Source organism: Phocoena phocoena, chromosome 8 (assembly GCF_963924675.1).
Source record: "Phocoena phocoena chromosome 8, mPhoPho1.1, whole genome shotgun sequence".
In the NCBI taxonomy this organism is placed as follows: Eukaryota; Metazoa; Chordata; class Mammalia; order Artiodactyla; family Phocoenidae; genus Phocoena; species Phocoena phocoena.
This window is the reverse complement of record NC_089226.1, coordinates 15,312,850-15,331,084: the sequence shown is the minus strand read 5'-3', so window position 1 is coordinate 15,331,084 and position 18,235 is coordinate 15,312,850. Positions and strand designations below refer to the sequence as shown.

The window sequence follows — 18,235 nt, the reverse complement described above, 5'->3', positions numbered from 1 at the left end:
ATTTGTAGCTTAACCTGCTCCAGTACGACTTAGAGGCAGCTTACAAAGACACCTGCAGTATCATATCTGATGACATGAGGGACGAGGTATGAAATGAGTGGGGATACAGATGTTCAAATGACCAGGACAATTGCACAGAGGTCAGAGCATGGCTGGTCCCCAGGAAATCCAGGGCATACAGGCCTAGGTCATTCCTAAAAATCAATGGAAATTGGGCTGCATGCTTCTAAGTGGAAAAAGTGATGAACCTACTGTGTGTAAAGCAAATATCAAGTATGCCGATCCCTTTGGAACATAGTGATGAAAGCTTGGGTTCAGTTATCCGGAAGTTACCAACATCCCTTCCAAAATCTGCAAAGGACATTGACATCATTTCTGTCTTTAAGTCTCCTAATAACCCAGTAAGGAAATTCATGGTCAGAGAGGTGAGTGACCAGCCTAAGGTCACACAGCCGCCAGGTAACACAGGCCTCTGTCTCCAGGCCCTTTCCTATAGAGCACAGGAGTTAAGTATGTGGATTCCAGGGCTAAACTGCCTGGGTTCATGTCCTGGATCCAACACTTAAAAGCTGTGTGACTTTGAGGAAGTTACTCAACCGCTCTGTTTCCCCATATAGAAAATGGGGGAAATAAGGTACCTCTCATAAGTGAGCACTGCACTTAAAACTCCTGGCTTATATGAGCTATCAGAAAAATGTTTGCTACTATTATTTTATCACACAGCTGGCTGTCTCCTGTCCATTATGCCCATCAAGGTCCCAACAGGGGCTTCAGAGAAGGACACAGAAGGGTGGGCACCAATGCACATAGATACATACATGCTGCTGGCATCCTCAAGCCAGACAACAGGAACTTTCTTATCCACCCTTGCCTTCTCTCCCTGGGAAGGGATACCAAGGAATAAACCCTTAGGAGGATTTTCCCTCCTATGAAGGCCATCCCAACTGTCAATCCCTTTCTCCTAAACCAGGGATGTGCTGATTCACTTCTGAAAGGGGTGGACCTTCCCCCAGTCCCTGTGCCCATGGCAGGGCTTGCACACGGGGAGAATTCAAGAGGACACATCGCACACAAAATTCTGTACTGATCTTTCCCCTGTCTTCCCCACTGCCAGCCAGCATCTCCTTCAGAACCTGCCTCTCCCTCCTACACAGAAAGGTACGAAACCCATCGGAGCTTACTTTCAACTGGGAACAAACTGTTCACACATTTCAATAACCAAAAAAAGAGAAAGGGGGTGTGTGGGGTGACGACGCCAGCATATTGAATCCATTTAACTAAATTATATACGAAGACTTGGCGTTAACCAGGAGCAGGGTGGCAGGGAGGGATGGAGTTTCATTAAGAAAAGACCAGGGCTTCCTGGTGGTGCAGTGGTTGGGAGTCCGCCTGCCGATGCAGGGGACACGGGTTCGTGCCCCGGTCCGGGAAGGTCCCACATGCCATGGAGCGGATGGGCCCATGAGCCATGGCCGCTGAGCCTGCACGTCTGGAGCCTGTGCTCCGCAACTGGAGAGGCCACAGCAGTGAGAGGCCCGCGTAGCGCAAAAAAAAAAAAAAAAAATTTAAAGAAAAGACCAGGTTCAGAAGGAGGTGGCCCATTGTCTTTGTGCTGGTTTTTCTGCGCTGATAAGATGTGTCTGTGTAATTTAAAATGTACTGCCGAATGTTAAACACTTTTAGTCAATAATGTAAAATTGAAGGGTATTTGCATGAGTGCTTGAGAACAAACAGAGAACTTGGCGTTGAGTGAGTAGCCCCTCTCTTCATATATCGCCGGCGCTTGCCGAGCTCTCAGATCTTTAGGCAAAAGGTGGGATTGGAATTTGCTTGCCTACTGCAGTTCTTCAAGGGGAAGACCGCTCAAAAGTCCCCTCGTGATAAAGCCCCATTGGAGGTCACGGCCAGTCCAGCCAGTGCCCAGAGCGTGGGGTGGGAAACTTGGCAATAGAGCAGGTCCTCCATCTAAAGGGAGACATCTAGGGATCTCCAGGTGGCTTCCTTCAACCTCTCAACATTAATTGGTGCTGGATCATACAGTGGGTGATATCATTGTGGGAGAAACTGTAGACATCAGGATTTCAGATTTGGAAGGAAATTTAGGGATCGTCCAGTCAGGCAGGCCCTTTTCTACTATAGATGAGGAAAGTGAAGCTCAGAGAGGTTATGTGACTTAGCCAAGGTCACACAGGAAATTAATGGCCAAAGCCAGAATCCAGGTCTTCTGGTTCCCAGGCAGGTGATATTTTCATCACTCCACCTCCCTCTCATCCCCACCTTTTCTGGTCAGGTCAGTGGACGCCAGGGTCATGGGCAAGGCACGCAGAATTGAGTCCAGGCAGAGTGACAGGGCACACGTGACCCTGGGGCAGGTCTGAGGCTCCATCACCTCCAGCTAATGGGGCCTGTGGTGTGATGCCAGGCCTGCTGGCTGAGGGAATGAGGCTTCTGGATGGGTACCTACAGATGTTCTGGAAAAGCACAAAGCTTTGCTTTGTACCCATGGAGCTGTTGTGAGCTCTGAGCTCCCCAAGCGGAGATGGAAAGCCCTCTCATCTCTGGGTGACTATGGGTAGCAACTCCACCTCTCTGAGCCTCTCCTTATCTGCCCTACTCCCAAAGTTGTGACAAAGTACGTGTGGGTGGGAAAGTCTTGGAAGTTACACAGTCCAGTCATTGTGAAGGGAGATGCTGATGGCTAGCAGTGGTATGAGGACGACCCCATGGGCAGTGAGCGTGGATGCTTTGTATCCACCTCGTTTTAAGTTTACTTTTGGAAAGCAGGACCTGGGGAGAGCCAATCCCCTGAAGGTGTGCTATGACCTCCTTCCCTGAGACTGGGAGGGATTTTTCCACTGGTAGATTCTGTTTGCTGCTGTACCTGTCCTGCTGGTCAATGAGCATTCTTAGGCTGAACCCAGAGGCAATAGCTTGTCGGGACAGGACTACAGAGAAGCTGAGACCCAGAATCGAGGCCCCAGGCTCCCATCCAAACCCCCGAGGGGTGCCAACTCCTGGCCTGAGACTTGCAAGGTGGACAGGGCTGAGCCTGACTCTGAACAGCAGTCTGGGGAGGGGGGAGGGGGGACTGGCCTCGGTTGCTTGGCTCACTCCTTGGCTTAGAGCGCAGGAACTGGAGGAAATCCCCAATGCTGACCTGCCCCTCACGTTGGCAGAGGTGCAGTAGAAGTGCTCATACAGCCCTCCATGAGGATCAGGCGTGAGCAGCTTATAGAGTACAGCACAGTGCAGACTGGCTTCAACTCTTCCTTTTGGGAAAAGAGTAACTGGGCACCATCGTGCCACTGGTGGAGCCAAGAACAGAACCTAGTCTAGGCTGTTCCCCAGCCTCCCCACTCTGGGCCCTTGCCCCCCTCTGCAGAATCCCCATTATGAGCTGCTCTGAAACCTGGTGTTTTCTTCCTGAGCAAAGTTCTCTCCCCACTGCTTGTGGCCAGTTCCGGACTCCTCAGGTATAAATGACTATAAAGCTTTCCAGTAGCCTTTCCTGGGAGCACATGGGTGTAAAGTGGATTCAGAGTTTTAAAGAAGAGGCAGGCATATACCTGGGGGTGGGAGAGAGAAGCAGCGTGGTCACCAGGACCCCAGGGCTTCTGAAATCTAACCGCAGCAGCAAGGACCACTCTGGCCAATGGGGGAAGCTCGTCTAGCACACCCTCCACCAGCCCAGCAACAATGATTCACTTGATGAGGATGGTGACCCGCACTGATTTAGCTCGGTGTTTTCAAAGTCTTTATAAGTTGGCTCCAGGAACGGGTGATTCAGGCACCGAGTGGGAAAGTGGATGGTGAAACATAGGATGTGTCTTCCACTCTTTAAGAGTCCGTCACTGTGAGGAGTTTGCTGGTTGAGGATAAATATCTTATTAACCCCATCTCTCCAGAGGCTGTAGGCATGGGGATGCAGGAAGTCATGCAGAATGTGGACCAGTGAGAAGAAGGCCCAGGACCAGATGTGGAAGAAAATGTACGGGAGGAGGAGAGAAATGAGAAGCGGCCACAGGGGGAGGAGGAAACCATAGAGCTCACAGTTGAAGAAATGAATGGAGGAGGGAGAGGTCAAGGGCTACTTGGATTTGGGAGCCAAGCTGAATTTAAATCCCCAATTCTTCTGCAGTACTTTGTTCCAATAAACATTCACTGAGCATCCACTGTGTGCCTAGCAGAGTATGGTACAGTGAACACTCCCCCAGACTCTGGGAGGTTAATATTACCACTTGGTTTGAAAAGTGAGGGAATCAAAGCCTAGAAGAGTGGTCTCTCTAGGCTGCAAGGGAAGAAACCACAGCTCTGAAAAATTAGCAAGACTGTTAAGGGAAGCTTATAGAGGCAGGTGGCCTGCATCCCCCCCCCCCCCCCCCCCCCCCGCACAAAGGTCCCCAGGGACCTCAGGAAAAAGACAGCTGGGTGGCCTGGACTTTGGATCTAACCACAACTGTCCTTGTGGCCCGGCAGGCCCCAGGGTCCAAGCCACAAGGAGGTCTCAGGGAAGTCCTGAGATGGAACCCAGGCAGCTCCTCCTGTAGGCCCAGAACAGGCGCGGGCCCAATGCCCCTTCTCCTTGCTAGCTGTTGGAGGAAGGAGAAGCTCATTTGGAGCCATCGCCCCCTGCCACCAGCCCCCAGCCCCCAAGGGAGAGAAGGCCAGTGCTGGGAGAAGGGGAGGGAGGGATGAATTCTTAGCAGCAGCGACAGCAGGGGAAAAAAGAATGGTGTCTTTTAAGAAGATAATGACTCAGAGAGTTTGGAGTGTAAAAGCGCCTCTGAGGTGCTAACCCCAAGGGGCAGAGTGGGAGGACCAGGCTGGCTGTGCTCATGAAACATCGTGCGTGGCACCTGGGTAGGTCTGGCAGTCCATGATCCCCTCTCTGCTCCAGGCAGGGGACTGTGGAGGCTCTGCTCTCTGAGCTGGGCCCAGGCCAGGCCCGTGTACCCCGACAAGGTCCTAAGTCCCAGCAGGACAATAGTTGGGAAGGGCTGGGGAGGGGAGTGGCTTCCTTTGCCCCTCCTCAGGCAACATCAAAGATCCACCCCCTTCCCTGCCCCCTCCCCTCACACACCTGCAGCCCCCATCTTTAAGGGCAGCAGGAAGAACACAGGACCAGGAGGCAGCAGACAGGCTTCTGGGCTGGGCTTCACCAAAGACAACCAGTGTGGGGCTTCCCTGGTGGCGCAGTGGTTGAGAGTCCGCCTGCAGATACAGGGGACACGGGTTCGTGCCCCGGTCCGGGAAGATCCCACGTGCCGCGGAGCGGCTGGGCCTGTGAGCCATGGCCGCTGAGCCTGCGTGTCTGGAGCCTGTGCTCCGCAACGGGAGAGGCCACAACAGTGAGAGGTCTGCATACCGCAAAAAAAAAAAAAAAAAAGACAACCGGTGTGACCTTGGGCAAGTCCCTGAACCCCTGCACACCTTGTATCGTAGCGTAGGGATGATCAATGCCCACTTTACCCGTCTTAAAGGGCTGCGAAGAGAAGACATGGGAAGATACTTTGAAAAGAATAAAAGCCCAAGATGAATATACAGTCTAATCACCAGCATCTTCTTAAAATCTATTAAGTGCTAGTAAGATACCCTAAGCTACACAAATAGTTTTTTGTTTTCTTTTAAATCAAGGTCAACCTAAGCAGACTGGGATTGGCTCTCCCCTGCTGGCACCCTCCAAACTCCCCAAGGAAGCTGAGTAACCTTTTCAGCACTTGGCCACCAGGAACCATTGAGGACTGGTCCACAGGAAGGATCGAACTGCAGAGTTGCAGGGATCCCTTTCCTACCTAACAGCCCAGGAAGCGGCATAGCCGCCATCCTCCTCCCTCCTTCCAGGGGCTTCTGTTTCAACAGGTAACATCAGCAAGTGCTGAGTCCTCCCTGTCTACCTTAACCCTCATCACAACTCTGGAGAGAGTTGTTTTACTGTTTCACTAATGAGGAAACCAAGACCCACAGAGGCTCGGGAATTTGCAGACCAAGAGTAGTTTTTAGCAGAAATGGAAATGTCTAAGGGACCATACAAATAAACTCAAATAAGCAGGGCTGTTTGTTTTTATGTTTGCTTTGCCTTCTCTCTGTCTTTTCCTGCCCATCTATTTTTTAAAGCCTTGCTACTTGAAGTGTGCTTCGCAGAACAGCATCACCCAGGAGCTGGTTGGAAATGCAGAATCTCAGGCCCTGCCCCAGAATCTGTTTTTTAACAAGATCTTCCGGTACTCGGTAGGCACCCTGCAATTTGAGAAACATGTATCTAAAGGATAGTAGCACATCACAAGAAAGATTGTGTTTAACTGTAAAGAAAAACTTCCTGCCAGCTGGTCACAAAATATGCTTATGGAGGGGATGGAAGAGGCCAGGGCAGAGATGCTCAGCTTTCTGGGCTGCTCAGATGAGTGATAGGGGATGAACACGATGACTGCTCAAGGCTCCCTCCCAGCCTGGGAGCCACATCCTGGGCTCCTGAGGAGGAGCCGGAGGGGGTCCCATACACCCCTCAAGTCAGCTTCCATGACTGTTAGAGACCTGGATTCAAATGCAGCCGCCTCTGTGGAGCCGAGACCAGCAGGCTTAATTCACATTCTCCTGAAGGACAGGTATTTGCATCCGAGATTACCCTGGAACTTAATTCTGCATAATGTTTCTCAGACAAATGACACCCCTGAAACTCTTTGCCAAGGCCAATAATTACATAACTGCAGAGAGAAATAATGAATAGGAGCAGAGGGAAAGAGAAAATCAAGGAGGCGGGGGACGGGGGAAGGGGAAGGAACAGAGACTGGCTTCCAGCCAGAGGCGTTCTTGTCTTTTTGTAACATCACTCGCATGGTGCTAACACATAGTAGGCATTCAGTAAATAGTTTAAAAACCACAGACTACCTTGAAAACAACAAAGTGGAAGAGAGAGCTGCTTAGTTCATTAACTAACTAGTCTATTAACCAGTTCACTTGTCCAACCAATCACCGTGCAAGATTCTATTGCGTACCAGCTGTGAGTCAGGCACTGTGCTGGGTACTGTGGTCCCCGCCCTCCTGGGCTGAGCGCACTGTGGGCCAACACAGCGGTTGGGGGGGCCCCCCGTCAAGGTCCTGCCCCAGGAATCTTAAAGCCCAAGGGCAGAACCCAGGCAAGTGACTAACGGCCTCACAGGGGGTCGAGGCACCTACGGGTCTCCAGGTTGTCGCTTGCTGGCCTTTCAACACCTGTCACCTTGGATACTGCACAGGACAATGTAAACTTTCTGGAGGTCTGTACACGGCTTAGATCTCAGAGCTGGAAAGGAGCATGAGAGATCATCTAGTTGTCTCATTCATTTTACAGATGGGAAAGGGAGGTCCAGAGAGGCAGTGAGATTTGTTCAGGCCACCACCCACTCACTGGCAGAGCTGGAGGAGGAACCCCTCCTGGGCCAAGTTGTGTACCTCCCTGGAAGGCAGGGGACCTGGGACCAGTCTCTGGGACAGACAGGTCACATCTCTCTGGAAATCAGTTCTGTCATCTGGAAACAGCGAGGGGGGATCTTTCAGTAGTCCCCCCACTGTGCTCCACAGAGGTGCCTCTGGGGACACCTGGAAGAGGAGGGGGCTGGCTAGGGGGTCTCTGGGCCCTTACCCTGCTTAAGTCAGAGCATCCCTCTTGTTCACTGGGCTCCCCTGAAATATTTGGTTTGAACCAAGGGTCCCCCAGCTGAAAACCCAAACCAAAACAATTAACAACAACAACAAAAAAATATGCACACACACACACACACACACACACACACACACACACACGGGGTTCCTGCAACACACACATTGTACACTTGGCGATTACACAAAGAGAAGACAGGATCTCTGTCCTCCAGATGCGTATACTACTAAAAGGGAGAACACACACACACGTGAACAGACTTGAAAGCCCCAGGAAGCAGCATTTAGTCCCATAATTGTCCGTCCCCAGAGTAAGTAAAATCTAAAGCAACCCAATGCCAAAGGATGACGTGTAGGGGGTGGGGGCAGATGGCAGCCTCCCTGCCCAAGGGGGTCCCAGAGACACGGGTCCCCCTGAAAACACACAGCGGCAGGAGGAGGAGAGACTAGCGACAGGGGCCCTGGGGCGTCCTACTTTCTGCCTTTGGGACCCCACCCAGTGCCCTAAGTGCCACCCTCCGCCCATTGCCACCGGCCTCCCCTCCGCCCACCATCTCAACCCAATTATGTGTGTTTACATTACAGTTACGTATAATTCTGCCATTTACATTCAGTTGCCGGCTTCTCTGTGTGCTCATAAAATATTAACACTGGAGGGCCGCTTGTTGCAGAAATGTTTATAATTTCTCTTCCCCATCATGGGCTTATTAATGATAATAATGCCGTTTCCCTGCTTAGGAGCTAGGGCTACCGCAAGGCAATCACTCACCAGAGCTGAAATATGACAGTGGGAAGTTGGATTCCCTTCCTTGCTCAGCGTTTAATCTTAATAACATTTTATCTTGGACGACAAGTGCGTGTAATGTTGTTTAAAAGCCATGACTACATGGATACTCCATGTTCAGGAAAAGGGAGGGGGGAGGGGTGGTAAGGCCTGCCCTGACCTCCCCTCCCCTCCCCTCCTCCACCGCCTTTTCCTGCTGCTCTGGTCACAACTTTCCTTTCCACAATCCCTGGCTTTCTCTGGCGGGCGTGAGACTGCCCCCTAAGTGAGTCAGGCTGCAGCAGGCTGTGGGGTACCTCCCTCCACCCGATCCCGGCTCAGCATTCCCGCCGTGAAAGGATTTTTTTTTTTCAACCTGTGAGAATAAAAAGTACTTACAAGGACATCAGCCTTTGAAAACACAGCTACCTCAAATGGGCTCTATTAAAAATAAATAAGTCCATTTCGGCTGGAGAGCTGGGCCTAAGGGAGTGTGAAGTCTTTAAGCTGTGCTGCAGAGGGACACGTGTGCTTTCCTCCTCCTTAGGCAAGGTTCCTAATGATACAGCCGCTGGGCACAGCTCACTTAGCCCCGCTCTGCTCCCCCTCCGCACCTCAGCCTCACCTCCATCTCACCCTTGCTTGGGGCACCTTCCTGCTCCCCTTTCCCAGCCTTCTTTTCACTTCCCTAATCAGCCCCCTCTGTCTAATGCTTGCTTACCGCGACTGGCCCTGCTCCCCTTCTGCCAGTCGCTTCCCCTGCCCCCGCCCATCTCATCCCTTGTCCTGGGATACAGGAGGGTGCAAGCCATTTCTTCTGTATTTCCCTCCTCCTTAGGGGGACACTTTGGAGAGGATGGATATGTTTACGGCATGGATTGTGGTGATGGTTTCTCAGGGGTATACTTATCTCCAAACTCATTAAGTTGTATACATTAAATATGTACAGCTTTTTGTATGTCAATCATCCTGCAACGAAGTGTTTTTTTCCCCAATAGGTAGAAGTATATATTTGCATACATAAATAGATACATGTAAATATCAATATATATTTAAGGAGAAACTGGTTACGTTTAAAGCTCCAAACTGTTTTTACAGATAGCAGATATATACAAGATAATTTGGAGACCACACTGTACTTGCTAATAATTTCAGCCAATGCCAAAGTCGTCTTCCAGATGAGGAAATCATGGGGGCACAGAAAATCTGTGGCTTATTATAGTGTTTAATATACATTGTACAGTGGCCATTATAATTGTGACCATCACTATTCACTTCATTATCAAATAATTATCTGTCAATGTAAGAGGTTTCTTGAGAAATTTCTAACTTTGAAGAAAGAGGAAAAAAAAAAGCCACTATAAACAACCAAGATTCATTTGGGAATATCTTCTGTTCTTTTTCTACTTAAGCCCTTTCCTCTATAATTAAGGGTTTTTTTTTTAATAAAAAGGATCAACAGAAGGAAAAAATTATAGGTATAAATGTGTAGTATGCCTAGAACATGAATTATACTCTAGGTTTACAATCAACATTGTTTCCTTCCCTCATGTCTAAGTCAACTATCAAAGTAATTTTTGTTCAGCTGAAGGAAACAAAGACACTTAGGACTCTGTCTGTAGCAGGTGCTCAATGACTAAATGTTGGTTGGAATTTAAAACTAAAACTACCATTTAGCCTGGCGAATCGTATTGGGCTGAAAAAAGGAAGAATTGGTTTTCTTCAAGTCTGGTTTTATAAAAGTATGCAGGGTCATAGTACAGTAGCAGCTAATAATTGGAAGGGACCCTCAAGATCACTTAAATCAACCTTTTTCCCAAGAGTGACTCCTCTGCTTCCCTAACAGAGGGTCACATCTTCAGCCCACGGAGCTCATGATTCGCACAGATGTATGACTGGATGTGGAGACCCAGTTGGAATGTTTTCCCCGCGTGGAACCAAAATCTGCTGGCCTCCGGCTCCCAAGTTCTGCCCCCTGGAGTTCACAGAGCCAGTCCACATGTCCTGCTGTTCAGTTTGTCAAAAGCCCTCCGAAAGTGAGATGCTCAGAGTTGGAGCCCGGGCTCGGATGTGGTCTGTACAGAGTACAGTGGCAGCATTACATACTCTGTTTTGGAATCTAACTTTTATTGTTTCAGAACAAGAACAGACTTCAGCACCTTGCTGTGGCTATTTTAGCAGTTAAGATGCCCTAAGATCCTCTTGTACTCAACTCAAACACATACGTCTTTACTCTTGAACCTACATCAAGTCTTCTCCACCCTGTACTTATGGAATTGATTTTTTGGAAACTTCAGTGCAAGACTTTCCATTTATTCCTGTTAAGTTTCGACTCCTTACTTTCAGCCCATCATTCCAGCCTGCAAGGTATTTCGGATTCTGATTCTGCAGTCCTACATATCAGCTAGCCCTTCTGCATCTGTGTCACTCGCTTATTTGAAAAACATGCCTTCTGGGTTCTACTCCAAAACCTGATAAATTACTGAATGGGCAGATAGCATATCATCTGACATCTCCCGTCAGGTAGACGCCAGCCAGCGAGAAAGCTTACTTTGGGCATGATTGCTCAGCGGGCCACAAACCAACGGACTCCAGGAAAAGCCTTGTGTCAGCAGAGGCTCTGGAATTGCAAGAAGTAGACCGTGGGACCTGTTATGCTACTAATAAGCTGTGTTTCTTTAGAAAAATGAGCCTTTAGGGTCTCAGTTTCTTGACCTGTAATGTGAGAGGGTTAGATGGGAAGCCTCCAAGTTCTCTTCCAATTCCGCACTTAAATGGATCAATGACTATCCCGCAACCATGCTTCTCAGCCTTGCCCGCTAGGAACAGTGACAGACTTTGTCAAAAGCCTTATTCAAGCCAAGGTATCTTGTGGCTCCAATATTTTCTTCTCCTACCAGCACAGTATCCTTATGCAAACAGGAGATGCGTTTCTTGACGTGACTTGTTTTGATTGAACACAAGCTGGTTCTTTTCTAAAGGCAGTGTGGCTTAGTGTGGAGGGGAGGGACATCCCTCCCCCTGTCATTTTTAGTCTCTATCTTTCCCACTTTCTTGCAAATTAGGCTGTGAATCCATCTACAGTCTCCTGGCACCTGTTTATGTGTCAAAACAAAGGGAAACTAACATTTCGAGAGTGCCTAAGATGTGCTACATGCCCATGCCATCTACTTTCACAGCAGTGAGTGCTGTGCCCTGGGGAGGTCCCTGCAAGGTCCCTGCCCCATCTAGCCAAGGACACGTACACTTGAACAACCTGCCATGAAACGGTGTGTAAAGTGCCACGTTAGTTGTTTGAACTAAGCTTGAGGAGGAGAGAGCCATCATTCCAGTTGAGGAAAGCATGATGGAGCAGGTAGATCTTGAATTGCCTGCTCTGTGATGCTGGCGTGCATTTACGTTTTGCTCCCAAGGACTCATCAGTAGCTAATGTGAATGAAAGTCGGGGTGCAGGTGGGTGGCAGGTGGGGTGTGTTGTGGAAGATGAGGCCAGTACATGGGAGCCAGGTGGTGAGTAGCCTTGAATGCCTGCAAGGACTTGAACTTCAGCCTCTAGATGATTGGAAGACAGGGAATGTCCAGAGCATATTGATAGACTACGATTTAGAAAGACCTTGGCAACTGTGTAGAGGACGGACTAGAGGGGACAGTGGCAGAAGCAAGACAATAAGTGGTCAAGGGAAATACTGGGTTGGCCAAAAAGTTTGCTCAGTTAATGACTGCGTTGTTCAATAAAGTTCTTGGTAAAAATGAAACATGTCTTTTATTTTTACTTAAAACTGAATGAACTTTTTGGCCAACCCAATATTATAAGGTCTTAAAGCAGAGCAGTTGACAGCAGCAGGAATAAAGAGAAAGAAAGAGGGTCTGTAACTGCTTGGAAAATAGACTCAAGAGGACTTGGCTATCCATTAGATTTAGAGACAAGAGAAAGACACCATAGGGGATGTTTTCCATGATTTCTAGCTTAAACGACTGGGCAGACAATGGTTTTACTAAGCAGTCTCAGGAAGAAAGGAGTAAGAACAGATTTGAAGTGAGGGAGGTCATGAGTTCATTTAGAGACGTGTGAGCATGGGGTGGGGGGCTGCAGATACAGGGCACGGTTATAATCATGAGTGGATAAACTCACCCAGAAAGCATGTGCAGAACAAGACAAAAGGGCAAAGGGCAGAGCCTGGGCAGAGACTGATGTGTAGGGGATGGACGAGGAAAGAGGAGCTACTACAGATACGCCAGAAATTGTGTAGAGGGGAGCCAGGCGAGAGTGGTATCCAGGGGCACAAAGGAGCAAATCCCCAGTGCTACTTATTGAGGGAAGTACAGAGCTCCAGAGGGCGAGAACCACAAGAAGAGGCATTGAAGGAGTTGGTGGGGGTGACTGAGAGACTTCTTTCATGGCCGGAGGACTGGGTAGTTGCCATGAACCTGGGTTTAAATCCTGCCTCCACCACTTACCAGCCATGTCACACTGGGCAGTTGATGAATTCACTGAGCCTCAGTTTCTTCACCTATAGGATGGGGATAATAACAAGATCTACTTCATAGGTTGTTGTTAGGATTAAATATGATAATATAAGTAAAGCACTTAGAACATACAATAGATGTTCAATGAGTGTTAGCCAAAAATCCAGAAATTTGGAGGTTTGGTGAAAGGGGTAATAGGAGAATAGCTTTTTCATCAAATTTCTTTTGGTGAGAGGATTTAAACATGGCTGAAGGCAGAGGGAAGGGGACAGTGAGGACGGAAAGGCTAAAGAGTAATCTGTAACAATAAAGGAAGGTCCTAGATGAAACGGGGAGATAGAAGCAGGAAATTTAGCCCAGGCTATGACCGCTTCTCTTTTTCAGACAAACAGAAGGCTTCCTTGGAGGCCGCAGACAGGAGAGTGGAGCTGGTCCACACCTGGGGGGCTTTCTCTTGTCAGTAGTGGTGTGTTTTTGCTGAGGTCACAGCTGGCTTGGGGTACTGAGAGAGGGAAAGGCCTGGAATGGGGCTGAGAAGAATGAAGTAGGGGTTGAAGACAAGAATTCCAAGAAGCACTGGGGGCACAGCTCAGGCTGGAAACCATACATTCATAACGTGTTCTTGGAAGATGATCTGCTAAGGAGAAATAGAAGCTAGAGAGTTCTGCCATTTTGGTTTTGATCACCCATCAGTGACACCATGTTCCCAGAAGAGGCTGCGTCTGTCTTCCCTGAAGCCCCCCAGGATGGCTGTTGACTCCATCTCACACTCCCCTCACTGCCTAGCCTGGGAGCAGTTGGTGGGCAGGACCCATCTCCTCCCATCTGTTCCCCCCCAGCATTTGCCACAGGGCCCAGCCCAGAGCGGAGGCTCCCAAGCACTTATGTAATTACTTTCCTTACAAAAAGGAAGGATTCACCTGGATTCACATGGAGGCTAGAAATGCTCATCTCCCATAGTTATAACCACAAGCTTAATACTCACTATTCAGCTCGCTTCCAACATGTTCAATTTCTGCTCAACACCACGGAAAAGGACATCTCACATGCTCGCCCATTAAGAGTACAACCTCCCTTGTCATCTGAGGCAGCCGCTGGCATTTAAACAGCCTGAAAACCCCACCTCCCCTGCAGAAACTTCAGGGCCTAACACAGAGCTAACATTTAACAAGGGCCTTCTATTTGCTAGCAACCCCCCTTATGCACCCACCCCACAGACAGATTGCATTTAGCCTGACAACAGCTCTGGTGTTGTTAACATCGTTGCCCTGTTTTATCGATACAGAAACAAAGGCTCAGAGAGGCACAATCACTTGTCCAAAGTCACACACTGCTCAGTTGGCAGCCCCGAGATTAAATCGTGGTTTGGCGTGGTTCCTGCGCACAGCCTGCACCCGGCTGCCTGCCCTCATGTAGCTCCCCTTCTGCAGGGAGGCCCTTTGGCACTTCCTCCTGGTTTCTAACCTGGATTCAGGACTTTGATCCTGCCTTGTCACACATCCTGATTTCAAGGTACAAAGTAGAGATCCTCAGGCAAATCTGGGTTAATCTATTTCTTTCTTCTCATGATAAATCATGACTTCTTTTTTTTACGGTGGTAAAATGCACATAACAAAATTGACTCTTTTAAATGTACAGTTTAGCATAAGTACATTTATATTGTTATGCAACCACCACCGCCATTCATCTCCAGAACCTTCTCATCGTCCCAAACTGAAACTCCATACTCTGTGAAATAGCAACTCCCATTCCCCACTCCACCCCCCAGCTTCTGGCAACCACCATTCTACTTTCTGTCTCCCTGAACTTAAAGTACTTCTTATAAGTGGAATCGTATTGTATCTGTCTTTTTGTGACTGGCTTATCTCACTTAGCATAATGCCTTCAAGTTTCATCCATGTTGTAGCATGTGTCAGAATCTCCTCCTTCTTCAGGGACGAATAATATTCCATTGTATGGATAGACCACATTTCTTTATCCATTCTTCTGTTGTTGGACATTTGGGTTGCTTTCACCTTTTGGCTACTGTGAATAATGCCGCTGTGAACACTGGCTGTACAAACATCTCTTTAGGACTCTGCTTTTAATTCTTTTCGGTATATACCCAGAAGTGGAATTGCTGGATCATACAGTAATTCTATGTTTAACTTTTCTGAGGAACTGCCATACTGTTTCCACTTTACATTCCCACCAACAATGCCCAAGGGTTCCTATTTCCCTGCCTCCTCACCAATACTTATTTTCTGTTTTGTTGATAGCAGCCGTACTAATGGGTGTGAGGTGGTATCGCGTGGTGGTTTTGATTTGCGTTTCCCTAATGATTAACAATGTTGAGCACCTTTTTAAGCTTACTGGCCGTTTTTACATCTCCTCTGGAGAAATGTCTATTCGACTCTTTTTTTTTTTTGCGGTACGCAGGCCTCTCCCGTTGTGGAGCACAGGCTCCGGACGCGCAGGCTCAGTGGCTACGGCTCACAGGCCCAGCCGCTCCGCGGCATGTGGGATCCTCCCAGACCGGGGCACGAACCCGCGTCCCCTGCATCGGCAGGCGGACTCTCAACCACTGCGCCACCAGGGAAGCCCTCGACTCATTTTTGAATCTGGCTGCTTTAAACCATGACCTGTAAAAAACCCTGACCCTCTGCCCTCTGTATCTCCACACATATTCCTAGGACAGCTCATTGGCAGTGCTGAGGGAGCAAAAGAAATTCCTCTGTTCCACCCCACCTGACTAGGTTCGCCAAGCATAGAACACTTATGCACAACACCGCACTCTTTGGGGCTAAAGCACTGAGAAGGTCTGTCAGCATGTGAATGTTACCCAGAAGAGGTAACTCATCACGTCACCATGACTCATTAGCACTCTAGCTTAGATTCCTTAACCTGTGTAACTACGCGGCCATCCATCAAGGAAAGGGCCACTGGACAGGCAGCTCCTGACAGGTTGAAGGCAGGTCCTGGTGGAAATGAGTGGTGAAGAAAAGGAGAGGGAACCAGACAGAAAGTGTCTGAGCAAATAGGGCAGGTGTTAGCCAAGCTGGCGGGGCAGCAGACCTGTGGGGACAGCCCTCGCCTTGGTGAGCAGAGTGTGGAGGGATTGTTATATAGGGAACGGGCAGGAACGAGGCTCTGTCTCAAATGGGAAGAGAAGGTGAGGATGGGCTTAAGGGACAAGACCTTTGGTCCCGGCGAGTGGATCGGAGCTTTTGTCTTCACCCCAGAGCACAGGTTTGGAAGATGCAGTGAAGGGGGAGCAGCCAGAAGCTCGAAGAGAGCCGGCGTGGGCAGATAGGATGTGGCAGCCACGGGAGGGCACTGCTTGGACCTCCCTTTGGGAGAGAAGTACTGTGAAGAGCCTCCAGCTGCTGCACCCTTGCACCCAGCGCAGCTTTCATGCCAAGACCAGGCTCTCTTCAGGCTACTGTCAACCAGCAAGGGAGCACAGCCCAGGTTCTAGAGCTGGGCCACACGCAACCAACACAGGACTCCTGGCTGGAAGAAGGGACCTTTGCTCTAAGGCTTCCCGCCTGTCTAGCTGAGGCTTTTTTTTGTTTTGCGGTATGCGGGCCTCTCACTGCTGTGGCCTCTCCCGTTGCGGAGCACAGGCTCCGGACGCGCAGGCTCAGTAGTTGTGGCGCACGGGCTTAGTTGCTCAGTGGCATGTGGGATCCTCCCAGACCAGGGCTCAAACCCGTGTCCCCTGCGTTAGCAGGCAGATTCTCAACCACTGCGCCACCAGGGAAGCCCTATTTTTATTTCTAAGTGAGAAAAAAACTAAGACGAGAAACAACTGGGGGTAGGGAACACACGCTCCCTGAGTGGTGACACCACGCTGGGTGGGACTGTCCCCTGGAGAATAAACAACCGCCAGAGACTAACAGGCTTTGATCACCTGCTTATGGTCGATTAAAAATCCCAATTAACACTTCGAAAAAGTAGTTCAATATTTGCCACTGAGTTCTGGGTAAGCTGCATCTGGCGGCAGGTGGGAGGCAAGGAGGAAGGGCCACCAGGGGCTGTGGAAAAGGCCCCCCTCTGCAAAACCAGTGGGGATTTGCCCGCTTCTGCATCCTCCTTCCGCTTCCAAATGGTTATTCCCGCATGTTCAAACAAAAATGCCACCTTAGGTGCCCACCCCTGCCATTTGGGCACAGCGTTCTGCTGTCCTGCTCTGTCACCTACTCTGTTGCTTCAGCTACTGGTTCAAGTCTACATCCCCCTACCCTCAGGCCTGGTGGTCTGGATGTCCTGGGGATGTCACCCCAACACCCAGCCTCCTAACTCCCAGGGCATTCACCCCATGCCAACCATCTGGAAGGCAAACCCTGCATGGCACTGGGCAGGGTAAACAGACAATGCCTGGCAGCTGTGATTACTGCTCTGTTGTTCCTGTAGATGTCTCCCCCTCCTTCCGTCCACACCCTCCAGTTACATACTGCCAAGGCCTCAGCCACCTTATCTGGTCCCGGAGCCTGCTTCTCCAGTCCTCTGACACCTCACGCAGGCCCCTGCCACTTCTTTTCCAGTTTGCCTCTTTCCTGTCTGGATCCACAATCGACCCTTCTTGCGGCTGCCGGCATGATCTTTCTAAAATGCCAATAGGATCATCTCAGTTCCCTCACTTGAAATAATTCAATGGCCTCATTGTTTTGGTCAGTCATGGAAAACCTCTCCTGACCTGGGCTGGCCTCTGCCCTCCTTCTTAACCTAATCTCCCTCCATGCACTGGTCACTGGAGTCTCCTCCTAGAACATACCATCTTCCTGTGGGATGTTCCCTCTGCCAGAATTGCCCTTTCCCCTCTTCTTCAGCTAGCAAACACCGACTCTCCATAGCTTAAGCTTCACCTCGTCCAGGAAGCCTTCCCTGACTGCTTCTCCTCCAGTTTGATATAGATCCTCCTCTGTGAGTCCACTGCATTTGCTTACCCTCCTCGCAGCAATTCCGATTCCACACCATCAGGGTTGATTTATTGTTTCTCGAAGCTTCCTTGAAAACAAGGACTATGTCTTACATCACATTTCCTAGCACATAAGTAGGTATCCAATATACGTTTGTTGCATGAATGCATGAACAAATATTTAATACAGCTTTATAAAAACTGTGCAATGATCAAGGTTTTGTGACTCAAACAGTATTTCCCGCTAAGCTTTGTTATAATGTCAGAGATGCTTTATATTCACTTCCAACTGTCGAGACATCAACAGCGGTTCTAATTCTTTAACTTTATGTGTCTTCCCCCAAAGCCTCTGTCAGGTATAACTCAAGCCCAGAATGACCCAGTGGAAGCTGATAGTTAAAGGATTCTTGTGGTTAAGCCTCAATGTAAAACAGGAGATTTTCTGGGATGCTTATAACCACCTCCTAATT

General features: G+C 49.3%; 1 protein-coding gene across 1 annotated transcript in view; it reads right to left on the bottom strand.

The window, feature by feature from the left end:
- Window positions 1-18,235, bottom strand: part of DSCAML1 (DS cell adhesion molecule like 1) — a 341,918-nt gene that overhangs the window by 235,432 nt on the left and 88,251 nt on the right. The gene's annotated exons all lie outside the window — the stretch shown is intronic.